The sequence below is a fragment of the Jaculus jaculus genome, unplaced genomic scaffold, assembly GCF_020740685.1.
Source record: "Jaculus jaculus isolate mJacJac1 unplaced genomic scaffold, mJacJac1.mat.Y.cur mat_scaffold_59_1_489403_arrow_ctg1, whole genome shotgun sequence".
NCBI classification, from domain to species: domain Eukaryota; kingdom Metazoa; phylum Chordata; class Mammalia; order Rodentia; family Dipodidae; genus Jaculus; species Jaculus jaculus.
Window position 1 is genome coordinate 19,737 of NW_025423506.1, and position 18,705 is coordinate 38,441.

At 39.6% G+C, this 18,705-nt stretch overlaps 1 pseudogene; it reads left to right on the forward strand.

Moving 5' to 3' along the window:
* Positions 1 to 3,687: 3,687 nt before the first annotated feature.
* The window catches only part of LOC123457477, a 32,243-nt pseudogene continuing 17,225 nt past the window's right edge, over positions 3,688 to 18,705 (forward strand).

An 18,705-nucleotide genomic window follows, 5' to 3' on the forward strand; every position in this document is an offset into this window, starting at 1 on the left:
TTTCATGTGAAATGAAGGTGTCTACATATATTTATCTCATTATTCATTATTTGTAAGGTTTTCTAAGACATCTTATGTAATTTTATTAAATATCATACTCTCAAATCACCCTTGTTAATTCTTTACATGTGGGATTACACTGAAAGCTTTTCAGTTCTTTCTACAAGTGTTTTATTGTATTTTATTTTTATTGTGTTTTTTAACATTTATTTTTATTTATTTACTTGAGACAGAGAAAGAGGCAGAGAGAGAGAGAATAGGACAGAGAGAAAGAGAGAGAGAGAGAATGTACACTGGGGCCTGCAGCACCTGCAAAGGAACTCCACACACATGCACCACCCTGTGCATCTTCCTGGGAAATTGAATCTGGGGCCTTTGGCTTTGCAGGCAAGTGCTTTAGTCACTAAGCTATCTGCCCAGCCCTATTGTTATGTTTTTTTTTTCCATGTATGTATGTGTGTTTGTGTGCATGAGTGTGAGGGTTGATATGTTTTTGCTATGCCACACATGTAGAGGCTGCTACAGATCTCTGTTCTGAGTCAGTCCTTTCTTTGTATTTTTACTACTGAAAAAACAGCTTTTGGATTCTCCTGGGCATGTCCCACTGCCATGGGTACAGGAGATTTACAGATGCATGTGCCATTGCTTCCAGTAGTAATGTGGGAGCTGAGGAACTGAACTCAGGATAGCAGGCTTATAAGCAGGACCTTTAATCACTATGTAGTCTCAGGGTGGTCTTGAACTCATGGAAATCCTCCTACTCTGCCTCCCAAGGTCTAGGATTAAAGGCATGTGCCACAACACCCAGATTAAAAGAATTCTCAAATAAGGTAAATGGATCCAAAAAAATTGTTTCTATAGATGGAAAGATGGATTAGAGGTTACAGGTGCTTGCTTGCAAAGTCTGCACCCCCAGTGAGACCTTCAACCAGGGGAAAAGAGACAATAAAACACCAGACTATTTTGGCAGACACATTCAAACTACCACAGCACCCAAAAGACAAAATAAAGACAAAGTTACTTAGCAACTCTTTGAGATGTAATCAAAAGCCACCAAAGGGGTAGGTATGCAAGTGAAGTTAGTTGAACTTTGTTGAGATGCTCTTGAGAAGCTCGTACTTATCTATTGCTTGGTCCAGTATTTCTATCTTTTCTTACTCTGTGCTTAAAATATTTGTTTAAAAAAGTCTTAATAATTGTCCCTCTTAGAGATGCCCACACTCATGCTCTGAGGTCTGTGTCACTTTTAAATGGCCCCATTAAGACATGGGGACTGTGAGAGATGGAGTCTTTTGTGGGACAGCTAGGAGACAGACGTGGTTCAGAGGGAGGGAGATGTCCGCACTTTAAAGCTGAGGTGGAGGGCAGGAATTGACCATACAGGAAGGAAAGTCCAAAAATCTGGAAAGATCAAATTTTTATCTTTGTTTCTCTTTTTTATTTTTCTATCCTTTCTTTCTGCTGTGGATTAAACCTGGGGCCTTCAACATGCTAGGTGGTCATTCTAAGTTATATCCCCAGCCCAATCAGCTAGTATTTATGTATCTATTTCATGTTTGCTATATGTTGATTTGAAAAACATGCCTAAATGACACAAAAACTATTTTATGGCAATGAAGGATGTAAGAACATTACACAGAATTGCAGTCCTATGGCTGAACATATACAGTTGTATGCCTGCATCTAGTTGGCTAGCTAGCTTAACCTATTTGATGAATTCACAGCCATGGAAAGATCCTATTTCAGGTGCGGAAGAGATGTCTCAATGCATAAAGCGATTGTGATTCAATTTCTTTTTTTGATTTCTTCCACTACCCATGCATGTTCAAAAGTATGTTATTTAGGGGCTGGAGAGATGGCTTAGCAGTTAAGCGCTTGCCTGTGAAGCCTAAGGACCCCGGTTCGAGGCTCGGTTCCCCAGGTCCCACGTTAGCCAGATGCACAAGGGGGTGCAAGCGTCTGGAGTTCGTTTGCAGTGGCTGGAAGCCCTGGCTCGCCCATTCTCTCTCTCTCCCTCTATCTGTCTTTCTCTCTGTGTCTGTCACTCTCTAATAAGAAATAAAAAATGGACAAAAATATTTTTTTTAAAGTATGTTATTTAATATTCAGGAGCTGGTGAAGTTCTAGATGTGTTTTTTGTTGTTAATTTCTAGCTTTAAAGCACTGTGATCTGATATGATGCAGAAAGTTACTTCATTTCCTGAATTAGAGTCCATTAGGTCTAGGTGATCTATGGTGTTGTTGATCTCATTTATTTCCTTGGTTTTCTGCTTGGATGTACTTTTTTGAGCATGATGATTTTTGGTTATTGTTATCTTATTCTTCTTAGCTCTTGAGATGTTTTTGTTTGACTCTTGCACATGGATTTCCTTTGTATGTAGTGATTTGTTTCTCTCTTGCTGCTTTTAGCACTTTCTCTTTGTTTTCATTGTTAAGAATTTTATCTATAATGTGCTTTTGAAAGTTTCTTCTTTGGTCCTATGGGGTGTTCTCTGGCTACTTGTAGCCAGATGGGCCCCTCATAAGGAAATCTTCCTCCAATAATTTTCTTGAATATGTTCTCTTTGCCTCTGGCCTGGATTTCTTCTCCTTCTGGCTTACCCACAGGACAGATGTTTGGTTATTTTAGAGAATTGTACAGTTGCCTTGTATTCTGTTCATTTGATTCTTTGAACTTAGCAATGTTTTTGGTCAATGTTTTCTGTCTCGTCTTCCCGTTCAGAGGCTCTGTCTTCCACGTCAGTAACTGTGATAGTAAGGGGTTCTAGAGAGGCTTTTTAATAGGCTCTATTTGATTTATGTTTTCTGTTGGGTTATTTTCCATTGTGTTCCTCTCTTTGTTTGAAGTACCATTTCAGTTTGAATTCCCATTTTGTGTTCTTGATGTTTCCTGGAATCCATTCTTACATTTGACCAAGTCTTCATTAAGCTTAATCTATTATTGTGAACTTCCATTTCTTGGCTCACCTTCAAATCATACCTCTTTTGATGGTCCTAATGTTTTCTCCAGTAAAGTTAAGCCTACTGCCAAATCTAAGTGCTCTAATAGATGATTCTGTTCAATTTCATTGATGTGATTGTTGGTTTCTTTTAATGGCTTGCTTCCAGTTCAGCAATTCTTTTGATCAGGATCTCATTGCTTGTTGTAGTTTCATTTTGGAATTCAATTTCTGTTGATTTCTCTATGATTTTTTTGGAGGCTTCCATTTTGGGACTAGGCATCCTTGGTAGAGGTCTCCCAGTTTTCTGACTTCATTGGATTTTTTTGGTTTGTGGTCTATTCCTCTTGGGGAAACAGTAATGTTGAGGAGAAAGTAAGTATTTGTCCTTGTATATCCTTCAGAGGGTGTTCCATTTTAAATGTGAACTGGATCTTTATACTGGTGTACAATAGGATTATAACCAAAGATGCATAAATTGTGGAGATTGATGGAACATCAAATATACCTGGGGAATTTGGAGCCTTGGCGCCTACTCACTCCACTTGCATGCGTTCTTTAACACACATGTTAGGGAAACAGGAGCCAAGAAGCTGCAGAGCCAGGAGAAGAGGCCATTGCCTACAGTTACGCATTCACCCCCTGACTCAGGAAAATAGGGATGTCAGTACCCAGGGGCCAGTAAAGATACCAGAGCAAAAGGCCTGATTCCCCAGCTCACCCACAGGGACCAGGCTTCTGTAAGGCAATGTACGAGTTACTAGAACCAGGCAACTGGGAGGTGGTGGACCAACCAGGAGCTTTGGCCTTGTTACTCTACACCACAAGCACCATTGTTCCTAGGGTATCCAGGAATTGGGGACCCAGGAGCACTTCAATCAGGAAGGCAGAGCAAGGACTCTATTTTCACGTCAAGCTTGCAGGATCCAAACAGCCCAGGCCACAGGGATACCTACTCTTGTTCGTTTTTAAAAAGTCTTTGTTTGGTTAGGTTCTTTGTTTCTTTGTTTGTTTATGTCTTGCTTTCTTTCTTTTTTTCTTTTTCTTTCTTTCGCTCTCTCTCTCTCTCTTTCTTTCCTTCTAGTTCGGTGTATATACTAGATATTAGATTGATGTCAGATATATAGCTGGTGAAGATTTTCTCCTTTTTGTGGGATGACTATTGACTTGGTTGATTGCGTGTTTGCACAGTAGATACTTAGTTTCATGATATCCCAGTGGTTAAGATTTGATCTGATTTCCTGTGCTTACTGGGGTCTTACTTGGGAAATATTTCAGTACATTTATATCATGGACTGTTCCCCCTGCTTTTTGTGTCAGTTGTTTTGGTAGTTAAGGTCTTTATCCATTTTGAGTTGACCTTTTGCAGTTTGAATGATGTGGAATTAATTTCTTTTGCTACATGTATTTTGTCTTTTTCTCCAGTACCATTTTTTGAAGATGCTGTCTTTCTTCTAGTGTGTATTTTGTTTGTTTGGTTGGTTGCTTGGCTCGAGGTAGGGTCTCGCTCTAGCCCAGGCTGACCTGTGTTTCAGGGTGGTCTTGAACTCACAGTGATCTTCCTGCCTCTATCTCCCAAGTGCTGGGATTAAGGTAGAGGTAGGAGTATTACCATGAGTTCAAGGCCATCCTGGGACTACATAGTTCATTCCAGGTCAGTCTGATCTAGAGCGAGCCCCTACCTCGAAAATCAAAACAATAAAAACAAACACACACACTCAAAAACAAAGGCATGTGCCACCATGCCAGGCTTCTAGTGTGTATTTTTGGTCCTTTTGTCAGGTAGCTGTAATTGCTTGAACTTAGAGATTGGTCTTCAATTTCTTACCTCATTTTTTTTTTATTTTACTTATTTATTCGTATATGTCTTTTCTTTCTTGGTTAATGACTTTCCAGGTTGTTTAATTTTTTGTGGCTTTGGAAAATGGATATTATTGTTTATGTCTTTCTCCATAAGTTCATCATTGGCATTTATAAAGGTTATTGATATTTGTGCATAGCTATTGTATCCTGCAATTTTACTAAAAGATTTTATCATCTCTGCATGCTTTGTGGTATTATATTTGGATAAATTAAATATAAAATCATTTCACCTGAAAAATAGGGCTAGTTTGAGGTATTTCTTACCAATTTATGTCTTTTATTTCTTTCTTGTCTAATTGCTTGAGCCAAGACCTCAACTATTATGTTGAAAAATAATGGTGAAAGTGGGCATCCCTGTCTTATTCCAGACTTTGGTGGGAATACTTTCAGTTTTTCCCACATTAGTGTGATTTAGGTCTTGTGTGCATATTCATTGCTTTTATTGTATTGAAATATGGTTCCTCCCCATTCTCTCCAATGTTTTAATCATAAAAGGATGTATTTTGTGAGATTCCCTTTCTGCATCTATTGGAATAATCATGTGATTTTCTATTCATGTGGTGTGTTACACTTATCTAATTCTGTATTTTGAACCATCCCTGAAACCCTGGGATGGAATCTACTTCTTTAAGGTGGATGATGCTTTTGTTGTTGTTGTTTTTTCTTTGAGGTAGTGTCTTATTCTAGTCCAGGCCCACCTGGATTTCACTGTGTAGTCTATCTGTGGCCTACCTGAAAAATAATGAAAATCAGTGTGAATCCTTGTTTGGAGCTTTTGCTCATTGAGACCCCACCTGGTTAATACTAAGTGCAGGATACTAGAAGCATCTTGGATCAGAGCCAGACCAACCCCCACTTGACTTTCTTCTTCCTTCTTTGAATATCCACCTTCAGTTCCTCCTTAAAACTATGAAAGGGTCCAAGACCTAAGGTCAGCTGCAATTTCAAATAAGAAAGGGACATGCAGCTCTATAGTCCCAGCCACTCAGGATCTAAGGCAAACAGGAAGACCCTCCTTCCAGATTAGCCATGTGTACACAGTAAGTTCAAGGCCCATAAATACAAAATTAAGCACCTTTGGAAACTTTTGTGGTAAATATACTAAAATGAACTGTCTACATTTTACTGATAGAGCTTGTGCCTGGTATGGGCCATGCCTTGTGTTCATTCCCAATCATTTTATCTCAGTCCTCCCTAGATAACCCAGTTTCCACCCTTGACTTCTTTTCCTTTTAGAGAATTGAGTGTTGTTGCAGTCTGGCCATAGTGGTGAACCACAGTATATCAAGGGAATTGCTTTGGGTAGGTCAGAGCTGCTGTAAAATCTATCAGCTCTCCATTTAGACCCTGAAACCTGTGAGAGCAGTTGCATATAGAGCTTGGATTGCTGTACAGTATGGGAAGCTCATGTTATAGGTTTGGGAAGTTGGTGGGTGAGTCTCCATTGCCTGCTACCATGGCATAAATAAACCATTGGCTTGGTTACCAGATGTTCTAGAAGCCTGATTCCTCATTGACTGCAAAATATTCTTAGAAGGATGAGAAAAGCTTGGGTCATTGATTTTCCCCAGTCTTTGAGGACAGATGAAGTGCTAAGTGCTTTGCAGCAAGATGATCTGAATGGGGAAGATAAGTCTTGTTGGTGTGAAGGAAGAAGTCATTGTTTGAGGGAGGAAGCAGGAGACTGAAAGTGGAGACCATGGAATGGTGGTCCGTTGCCTAGGGGAAGTTATTGCCTAAGAGAGGATTTGACTCAAAGCGAGCAAGTGAGGAGTTAGGGATGATGTGAGTGATGCAAAAAAAAAAAAAATGCTTGATAGAAAAGAGATGTGGAAAGTGTTCTGAGGGAAAAATGAAATTTGTAGCTAGGAAGCGAAGCTATGGTCACAGCCCATCTGAAATAGTTTGTGTGTAAATATAGCTTTTTATCTTTGGCCATTTACCTAAGGATTTATAATCTCTCAATCTCTGAATCTCTGTGACTCTGTTTTTGTCCTCATCCATGAATGTTACTGTCACCCCACATTGCGTCCCCCTGAGACTATCTCATTTTCTATCTCATTTGTCTCTGCTATCTCATTGTCTCTCACTGTCTTGTCCTCATGAAGACTTTCATTCAAGTCTTGGCTCCTCTAGATTGTGGGCTGGAGGACTGATTCCCATTTCTAGGCTGGAAGCCTTTGATTAGGCATTTTCCCTCTTTGAGCCATTTATGCATGTGTCCATGTGATATTTTGGCCTGAGAACTTCCTCTTTTTTTATTTTTTTTTTTACCTGGAATGATTAACCCAGGATGCCACTGGCTTGATTTTCACAGGTTTAAGAATACTGTGTCTTCAATAAGAGTGTAAAAAGCATAGGAATAGTATGAGTTACAATTGTTCCTCATTCTCTGAGGATGGATGTTGGAATAAAAGTGTTGTGGAAAGTGGATGTGTATGAGAAAGACAGGTCTTATTGGTGTGAAGGATGAATTCATGGTGTGAGGGAGGAAGCAAAAAACTGAGGAACAAAAAGGATTAGAGACTAGTTCCCAAGGAGAGTGATTGCCTAAGAGGATTTAACTCTGTAAGAAAGCATGTGAAGGTTCCAGTGATAGTCATATAGATGCCGTAGGCATCTGATGCATTAGGTATCTAGAAAGAGTTCTAAGGCAAGAGGTAATTTGGAGATGCTCTGAGTCTAAAAGTCAGTTCTCAGGAAGGAGATAGGCTTGAGTTCTGAAAGACTGAGGAGAATAGAAATGGGGATGTTTCACCTTATTTATTTATTTAAGACTTTCAAATTCCTGGGAACTTTCATCATGGCAGAAAAGGCTGGGTCACTTCATCATATATGCACAGCAAGGAATGAATGAGCACAGCCAGCTCAGAACACACTGTAGGGGTGGATAAAGGACACTCTGCCAGCAACACAATCATCTAGTTGGGCTGTGCCTGCAGGAGACATAAAGAGGAAGCTTACTTTTAATCAGATTGAGACTCTGCCTCAAATGGAGTAAGCAGACAATAGGATTATGTAGAAAATAGGACCTGTTAGAACTCGAATGACTCCCTCTTTGGACTCTGACTGCCACGTCATTGTGACTCTTTGTTTCCTAAGAGTGACCCAACCACCCCTCCCAATTATCACATTCTTGGAATGCCTCAAATTCTCCATTCATATAACTTTCCTATAATGGCCTAAACCACCTGTTTGGTTATCACTTCCCTCATGTAGCCCAAGCCCTGAGCATGATGGACCAACCAGCAAACAAAGAATTCCAGTTCCCACATGACCCAAAAATATCCTGTAGGCTGTTTGACCTGCCTGGTCACAGCCCTTGTCGGGTTCCTTGAATAAAGTCTGTTCCTGTCTTCCCTGTTTCTCACTTTAACAGGAACCTTTTAATTTTGTGATAATGTATTTATGACATTTATGACATCATGCATGTTGTAACTCATAGAAGAAGAAATATGTGATATATGTACAGGACTGTATTGTGTGTCATGATGTCGGAAGGACTATATGTAAGTAGATCTGGTTGTGTCTATCAAGACAGGCTAATTGTTTAGAGATTCAATGTTTAATAATGCAGATCACCCAGTTAAAATATATAGCAAGAATTTCTTGGGATGGTTGGTTGAAAGATGAGTCAAAAGATTGCCTTCAGATAACCTGGAGTTATCTGACTTTCCATTTATTGAAAAAGAATGCACTATTGTATACTAGTTTTCCTGATGTTCCAAAGTTAGTGTAGTTCCTTTTCTGTTCTGAGAAGCATAAAAGTCTGAAGCTCTGAAAATACACTTGTTTCAGCCTTGCTGGGATCCCTCCAACCCGAGCCTGCTTCGTTCCCACTGACCATTGTCATGAGATCCCACTCCCTGGTAAGTGCTGGTCGCTTACACCTCTGTCTTTCTAGTGCTGGGATTAAAGCAAGTACATCATGCCCAGCTATCACAGGTCTTCATCCATTCGCTTAAAATGGTCCCTGAGCCTGGTAGCATGTGAACAAGATATCTCATTTAGTACTGATCATTCCACTGTCACTTCTCCGCAACTTGGTGTGTTTTGAATCACCCCAATGATCACTGCTATCTGAAAAAGGAGGCTTCTTTAGCCAAAAGTGAGAATCCCCAACAATACAGTGCATCTCGGAGGCTTCTCTTGTCAAATTAACAGGTGAGAACCCTAGCATTCATAACACACATAAGTTTATGGGCGACTCTTGAATCAAACCACCACAGGAGGTCATAAGTCTTAGGAGAGAACTACTTTTCTTGTGATGTTTATTTAATAAATTATTCACGCCACAGTGCCATCTAAACTTATTCATGCTTTATTCCTCCCTGGATTATCAAGTTGGTAACCCACCTGGTATTGTGGAGTAAAACTAATGCAGGAAAGAGAAGGTTGTTGAATTGACAACACAGGTTTGTATATTAGACATGGCCATGGGCAATGTGACTTGCATGGAGACTCTGTGGAGTGCTTAGGATCAACCATGGGTTGCAGCCAGGAAAACTCAGGGCTATGGTTTGACTGCCAAGAAAAGCTGCTGGCACTGGAAGAAGTTATGTGGGCTGTGAGTAGCCTAGCTGGGTGGGTGGATTTCGAACTTCAAAGATTTGTCACTGGTTATAATTATTGGACTTAGAGACTTATTATGAGGTGTTTGACTTGGAGCTACAGAGTTTCCTGTTTGCCCTGTTTAACTCTTGTATTGGTTGAATAATTCCTTGATATGCCCCATGCCATTTTTTGCAGTGTGAGTGTTTATTCTGTGCCATTATGGGAATATTACAGCTCTGTTAAAATATCTTGAACTATGGAAATGTTTGAACATCATTTGGGTTGATAAAAACTATGGGAACATTTAAAATTGGACTGAATGCATTGCATTTTACATTTATGGTTATCAGATTAAAGGTTTTATGCTAATCCTTTGTGGCCCATCCTGATATTGAAATTTTTTCTAATAACAATGTATTGCTTCTGGGTAAACAATATCTCTTTTAACATATATTTTCTTAGCTAGTAAAGAAATAGGTTTGAAGTGTCATTTACTAAACAAGTATGGCTCAAGAGAAGAGAAAAATATCCTACTTTATTAGCACTGACATGTGTAACATACACTTGAGCCAAGATGTTTCAGATTGTGTGTGCTCATTCGACTGGAGTTGCCTGTCCCAATGGTATGCACAATGAAATGTACTTGTATGGGTTCCCAGCATAAGCTTCAGTGAAGTTGACTGATGCAACCTGGTATGTTGGTGCCAAAACACCTTGAATTCACTGCTTATATTATTTCTTTTTAATTTTTTTACTAGTTAGTTTTGTATTCAGCAAATACAGTCAGTTTGGTACCATTGTTAGGCTCATCCATGACTTACCCCCTCCCCACTAGCCCCTCCTTGTTGAGGTATATGGGTCATGCATTGTGGAGTTAGCCCACAGTTATGGGTAAGATAAATGTCTCTGCATATCATGACCCAACATGTGGCTCTGGCATTCTTTCCAGCCCCTCTTGTGCAAAATTTCCCTGTGCCATGTTGGGTTCATTTTTGGTCTGCTTCAGGGATTAGGTGTTGGGGGCCTCTGAGGCTCTGGCTCTCTGATTTGGTAGGAGTTGAATTTTCTCTGTGTTAGTCTCCTTCCCCCTTGTGCTGGTATGCAGTTCTTCAGGATAACAGCACCCTTGCTTGTTTTGCCACTTTTTCGTAGTTTCATCCAGGGTCCTTTTGAGGTATGAGGGGTGACTCTCTCCTTAGGATCTACATCTATCTGAAAAAAGAAGCAGATTCTCCAGTACAGAGTAAGTTAGCCCCAGTACAAATGAGATAACCCTTACTTTTTTATAGAGAGCTTAATAGGTGTGGGTACTCTTGTAGCCCATGATTTATGGTAACTTGATATTGGAGAGTGGGCTTATGTTTGGATATGGTTCTGAATTGTTTCCCAGCTCCAGGTATGGGTCGCATACCACTGAGGGGATCAGTTAGCCAAATGAAGAGCAGTTGGTTCGTCACCATGGCTGTGTACCACTATTGCACTTGTGTGGGCATCACAATAGATTATTTGCTGCTAAGTAGGTTAGACCATGAGTTGCTTGGACTGATATTGGTCATTTTCCCCCAGTCGCACATGTAGCACCTTCTGGCACTAGACATGCTGACTGTCTTGGGACTGACTCTCTTCTAGCTTCCAGCATTCCATTCCATTTTACTTGTCAACTGCATATGGTGTCTTCAGCAGCAGGGTCTTACCACTAACCTTTGGTGGGTCATCAAGTACTCTGAGCGAAATCTGTCTGTCTTTTAGGAAACCTTGTAGGTCTCTGATCAAAAGCTCTTTGTGCATGATAGCCCCATGCAGGTACTGGGTGTTACAGGTAAGTGCCCAATAAAAAAATGAGGAAAAAGCTAAGTAATATACAAGAGTCAGAGAGAAGGGAGAGAGAGAGAATATGTAGAAGATTAACGTTAGCCTTCATACTAACCTCTCCAGTGTCTTGTGGTGTAGGTGTTCCATGTAAGGGCCTGGTGAAGGTTCACCCATTTGGTCTGCCTTTTAGGAAGAAGAATTTGATGGTACCATTGCCGTTTGGGTCTAGATTTGTTTATTTTGTTTATTTATTTTATTTTATTTATTTTGTTTATTTATTTTATTTTATTTATTTTGTTTATTTTTTCAAAGAACTAGCTCTTTGTTTTGTCAATTGTCTTAATTGTTTTCTTGGTTTCCAATTCATTATATCTCCTCTGATTTTAATTATTTTTTTTCCTTCTGGAACTCTTTTGGTTAGGTTTTTCTTCATTCTCCAGTACCTTTAGGTGGATGGTTAGGTTATTGATTTGGGATCTTTCTGTCTTTTTTATGAAGGCATTGAGTGCTATGAATTTTCCCCTGAGGACTGCCTTCATTGTGTCCCATAAGTTTTGGTATGATGTGTTCTCATTGTCATTCAATTCCAGGAATTTTGCAATTTCATTTTTTATTTCATCCACTATCCATTTATTGTTTAAGAGTGTGCTATTCAGTTTCCAGGTGCCATTGGGATTCTTGGTGGGTCTTTTGTTGTTGCTTTCTAGCAATATAGCATTGTGATCTGATATCATGCAGGGAATTATGTCAACCTTCCTAAATATGTGGAGGCAATCTTTGTGACCCATTATATGGTCTATTTTAGAAAATGTTCAATGGGCTGCTGAGAAGAAGGTGTCATCTGTGGATATGGGATGGAAAGTTCTGTAGATGTCTGTTAGGTCTAAGTGCTCTATGGTTTTGTTGAGTTCTCTTACTTCCCTGTTGAGTTCCTGTCAGGATGATCTGTCTATTACTGATAATGGGGTGCTGAAGTCCCCAGCTATGACGGTGTTGGTGGTTATTTATGTTTTATTGTCAAGTAGGTTTTGTTTTATGAACTGTGGTGTCCCTGTTTTTGGCCTTGAATCTTCTGGGCAGACCATGTACCACTATGGAATGTAACAATTCCTAACATATGCCTTTCCATTCTATTGTATTTTCATTAAAAAAAAAAAAACACCTCATTTTATTTTCTTGAATCATTACAGTAAGATACAGGTAAGATGTTTGTCTTGAGTCCTTTCTTCCATGATACAGCATCGGAATTTAGCGCTTACTGAGTAAGTCCCTACCAAGACATAGAAGAGTGAAGCTCAAATTGCTTGTCCCTCTTTTGTAGTCTTGGGTTGAAGAGAAATATTTCATTACAGGAGTTGGTGTCATTTGAAGACATAGCTGTGGACTTTACCCAGCAAGAGTAGCAGCACCTGGATGTTGTTCAGCAAAATCTGTACAGAGATGGGATGCTGGAGATCTACAGCAGCCTGGTGTTCTTGGGTGAGTTCAATGCCTCTGAGTCTCTGAGTAGCAATTACTTTCCTTTGGATTGATAAGTATAACTATCATAACTAATATTTGGTATTGTTTTGATATTGTACTCTTAAACTGACATACTTAATGGAGCATATTATATAGAACAGATTGGCTTTGCAGTACACACATACATAATCACCAGAATCTTTTCAGTCAGGCTTTGCTTGTATAGGAATCACTTAAAATGTAATGTCGCTATTTTGAATACTGATGTATGTGTGTTGCCAAATGCATACTTACTTACTTATGAGAGAGAGAGAAAGAAAGAGGGAGAGAGAGAGAGAGAGAATGGGCACACCAGGGCCTCAAGCCAGTGCAAACAAACTCCAGATTCATGCACAATCATGTGTACTGGTTTACCTGGGACCTGGGGAATTGAAATTCAGTCCTTTGGCTTTGCAGGCATGCACATTAACTGCTAAGCCATCTCTCCAACCCTTGCCAAATGCATACTAACTTTCTACTGTTCTATACAACATAAGAAGTTGTTTCTTCCAAATACACCCAGTTAATTTTAACCAGCTCATTGTATCCCTTTTCTTCTACTCATTTTCCATTGCAATTACTTGTTTTATTTTTTACCTTGTTATGTAAACTTGGACCTGTAGGTATAATGAGAACATGCAGGATTTTTTAAATTTATCATATTTCATTTACATCCCATGTCTTTTCTGGGGAGAAGTGAAATAAGACCTATTCACTCCAATTATAGCAGGATGTTATAGACCAAAGGAAAAATTATAAATTTCACCTCAGTGAGTGAGTTTATTAGTTAACTTGGAAAGCAAAGGCTTCTATCATGTACAATTTTACTACTAAATGAAAACCCAAATCAGTTTTTATTGATCTCTTTCCCTCACTCTCTCTCTCTCTCTCTCTCTCTTGTATTGTCCTTTGAGATAGGGTGTCACTGTAGCTCAGGCTAACCTGGAATTAACTATGTAGTCTCAGAATGGCCTTGTTGCAGTCATGTTTGCATTGCTGGTAGAAATCACAAGACCAAGAGCAGCTTGTGGGAAAAAGAGGTTGATTTTGACTTACAGACTCAATGTGAAGCTCCATGATGGCAGTGAAAAAAGGCTACTTGAGCAGAGGGTGGATATCATAACCTGACCAACATAAGATGGACCATAGCAACAGGAGAGCGTGCCAAACACTGGCATGGGGAAACTGGCTATAACACCCATAAGCTGGCACCCAACAACAGACTCCCTCCAGGAGGCAGCAATTCCCAAATTTCCATCATCTGAGAACCTAGCATTCAGAACACCTATGTTTATGGGGGACACCTGATTCAAACTACCACATTACACCCTTGGCCCCCATAAACTGATAACTATACATAAAATAAAATAAAATGCATTCAGTCCAACTTTAAAACTCCCCATAGTTTTTATCCATCCCAATGATGTTCAAACATCCCTATAGTCCAAGATCTTTTAACTGAGCCAATTATTAAACAAAAAAAACTAAAAGAAACCATAATGTCACAGAATAAACATTCATACTGCAAAAGATGGCATTGGGTATAGCAAAGAAATATTCAACTAATACAAGATTTTAAATAACCAGGGCAAACATCAAACTCTATAACTCCAAGTCCAACAAGTCTACTAAATGACAAATCTCCAAGTCCAATAATTCTAACCAGCAACAAGTCTCTGGAGTTTCAACCCCTCCAGCTGGGCTACTCACAATCCTCGAAAACTTCACTGGACCCAGCAGCTCTCCTTGGCAGCCATCTTGTTGTCCCGGCATCTCCACTGGGTCTCCACTGCAACTCAAGTTTCATCCTCATGGCCCCATGGGGTCTCCATGCAGGCAACCAGCAGACCTGCTTTACACTGCCCATGGCTATTTCCAAAACACAAGACCATGTTGCAAACTCAATGACACTCTCTTTTGTCCCTCCATATTTCTATTAGATTTTTATCTTTTCGGTTCCTACCCAGCAGGAAGGTTTCTATGGTACCAATTCATTTTTGATTATCTTTGTGTATATCTGCTCCCTAAGCCCTTATATCCTTCTTGTCTGTCATTTGACATGCTTCTTAGCAACTCAAGCTCTTCCAGTTTAGGAACCACAGATGAAAGCGAACATGTGATGTTTGCCTTTCACTGCTTGTGTGAGTTAATTTATGTGATTGTTTCATGTCTGGCTTATTTTATTCATCTTGTCCAAAGCCTCCTGTTTCTGAATGCAGAGCTTGCATGGATTCAAATATTTTTGAGTCTCTACATCCCTGAATGACTTGTGGTTATATGCCTGAATGGTACTGCAGTTTCCACTGGATCTAGAAAATTGAATTTAGGCTTCTTCAGCACCACATGCTTACAGAGGAACATTATTTATCTACTGAACCATCAATACACTTATAGTGTACAATATTTTTATGTGCTATTCTTCCTTATTTTCTATTACATTCAGGAATTTTGCACCTGTATTCATCAATTGTTAGTGGGTCTATACTTTTGATGTTGTATCTACATTTTCCAAATCACTTTAATGCTGATCTGAGTTTATACCTGAGAACTTGCCAGTCACTGTAAGGACTGTTCTTTTATAACTGACTTTTTGTTTTGCTCTTGAATTTGCTATTCAGATGTGGTAAGATTCCTGTGAGCCTTGCCAATTTTTTCCCATAATAGAAAACTATTTCATGTAAACTATTTTTACTTTGTTTGTTTTATGTTGGAACATGGTTTTTATATACATTCACATACTAACAGCAATTCCTTCCTTATATTTTTCCAGTTTCTTAATTTGCATGATTAATTTATGCAATCTTGGCTCTACATTATTGATTTGTTTCTGAATCCGTTTTACTGTTTTATTTTATTTATTCACTTCTTCAGTTGAACTCTTTTTCCATTTTCTTTCTCTCTTTTTCTTTAAATGACCACTCTTTTTTTAGCCACCTCCCACAAATGTCATTTGTTGTCTTTCTAGTTTTCATTATGTTCCACTTTATGGTCATTTAAAGTCAGTAAGTGTAAATTCATTTATTTTTTATTATTTGTATGAGCTGGGTCTTGTGGTGCCAGTTTTTGTCCTAGAACATGAGAGGCTGAGGTTGAAGGGTCTTCATGAGTATGAGGACAGCCTGGAGATACAGCATCTGTTCTTGGTCTACCTGGGCTAGTCTATACCAGGTAAAAAACAACAACAACAAAATGTCATTGTCTTGCTGTTCCATGTCACTTGATGGAGATATTTTCAATGTCACTTCAGGGAAAGTTTATTTAATGAACACCCAGAGTATAAAGTTTCTCTAGGCTAACTTTACATTTCAACCAGTAGAGATCTATGGTAGACATGTGGCTGTTATTTTATGGGAGTCTACATGATATAACATATTGGCACAATTTGTACATTGTTTCCCAATTACAAGGAACTGTATGACCAAACCAGATTCAGTCTTCAAGCTGGAGCAAGTCAATGCTCACTTTTCATCAGAAAACTCATATAACATTACATATGAGAAAATTTGTACAAGTCTTAAAGAATAAAAACTCAGCTTATTCATCGGGCGTGGTGGCGCACGCCTTTAATCCCAGCACTCGGGAGGCAGAGGTAGGAGGATCACCATGAGTTCAAGGCCACCCTGAGACTACAGTTAATTCCAGGTCAGCCTGGACCAGAGTGAGACCCTACCTTGAAAAAAAAACAAAACAACTCAGCTTATTCATCCCTAGAACTGTCTATATATCTTGTCCATTGAAAAAAGGAAAGCTCTGAGCAAACTTGTCCAAATTTTACATCAGAGATTGCCTGCATATAATGCTTAAGAATCTGAAAAAAAAAAAACCTACACTTTATGCTTTAAGTCATAGTTTAGTGAATTTTGAAAAACATGCAGACTTTATTCTTTTAGAATTGGTTTGTGGGATGTACATGGAAGGACTTAGAATTTTGGACTTGAGGAACCATGCAGTGATGTAACAAAAGCTTGATGGGCAATTGTGGTATGTTACAAAAATATGTTATAAAAAGCTAAAAGCAGTATGAGGTGTGGGGCATTTTATGTAATAACCACTTCTTGTGTTCTGATGACTTCCTGGGTACTGGTGGGAGAGTGTTGAATGTAAATAGAATCATCTGTTGCTGGCACATTAGCAATCTTAAGGACCATGGACCACTTGCTTTACATTAAAACAAGGGAGAGAGTGCCTGAGGTGATTCCACTCTGAACAACTAAATTGTAGATAGGGTTTTCACTCTTGCATAGGCTTACCTGGAATGCACTATGTACTCTCAGCCTGATGTTGATCTCACAGCAATTGTTCTGTTGCAGTCCAGTTTGCATTGCTGGTAGAAATCATCCAACCAAGAGCAGCTTGTGAGAAAAAGGTTTATTTTGGCTTACAGGTTCAAGAAAAGTTCCACAATGGCAGGGGAAAACAATGGATGGTATGAGCAGAGGGTGAACATCATCTCTTGACCAACATAAGGTGGACAATAGCAACAGGAGAGTGTGCCAAAGACTTGCATGGGGAAACTGGCTATAACACCCATGTGGTGGTTTGAATAGAATAGATGGCCCCTAATATATTCAGTTGTTTATTTGTTTGTAGTTTGCATCTTTAGCCACCTGGCTGGAGGCAGTGTTACTGGGTGGATCTTAAGGTGTGGTGGTGGGTTTTAGGTTTCAATGTAAAGATATGCAAAGTGGGCCTAGCTGGAGTTCCTAAAGTGTGCTGTGGCTTTTGACCTTTAGGCTTGTACTTTTCTCTTTCTCCTTAGTCTTTTGAAGGCAAGCCAGCTTCTTTTGCCATTTATGGAACTTTCCCTGGATCTGTAGGCTTCAATAAATATCCCTTCCTCATAACTGTTCCTGGTCCGGAAGTTCATCTCAGTGAACCCGAAGCTGTTTGCTACAACCCATAAGGTCACCCCTAACAAACACTCCCCCCAGAAGGCATTAATTCCCAAATCTCCATCAACTGGGAACCTAGCATTCAGAACACCTAAGTTTATGGGGGACACCTGGATCAAACCACCACATTCTGCCCCTGGCCCCCATAAACTGATATCCATACATGATGCAAAATATAATGCATTAAGTCTGACTTTAAAAGTCCCCATAATTTTTAACCAATTCTGATGACGTTCAAATATCCCCATAGTCCAAGATTTTTTAACTGAGTAACCTCAAAAAACCCATAATGGCACAGAATGAACACATTAGGCATAGCAAAGAAATATTCTACCAAAACAAGATTTAAAACAACCAGGACAAACATCAAACTTTGTAACTCCAAGTCCAACAACTCTACTAAATGACAAATCTCCAACTATGATAATTCTAACCAGCAACAAGTCTCTGGCATTCCAATTCTGTCCCTCTAGCTAGGCTACTCACAGCACTGGAAAACTTGATTGGGGCTGGCAGCTTTCCTTTGCAGACATCTTGTGGTTCCAGTGTCTCCACTGGGTCTCCACTGCAATCCACAGATCATCCTCCTGGCCCCATGGGGTCTTCTTTTTTTTTTTTTTAATTTTTTTTTTGTTCATTTTTTATTAATTTATTTGAGAGTGACAGAGAGAGAGAAAGAGACAGAGAGAATGATTGAGAAATGGCGCGCCAGGGCTTCCAGCCACTGCAAACGAACTCCAGACACGTGCGCCCCCTTGTGCATCTGGCTAATGTGGGTCCTGGGGAACTGAGCCTCGAACCAGGGTCCTTAGTCTTCACAGGCAAGCGCTTAACCGCTAAGCCATCTCTCCAGCCCCCATGGGGTCTTCTTGCAGGCATCCAGCAAACCTGCTTCACACTGCCCATGGCCATTTCCAAAACACAGGGCTGTGTTGCAAACTCAATGACACTCTCTTCCTGCCATGGACTGACTCTCAGGGAGATCAGGACCGAGGGAGAACAAGGGCGAAGGCTCAAGGAGAACTCTGGATTCGGTGAGGAAATGACAGACAGACACACTCTAAGTTGAATATGCTGCTGCGATTTACTGAAGTTTTCATTAAGGTTTTATACAGATTGAACAAGTGATCTCAAGAATTATTAAT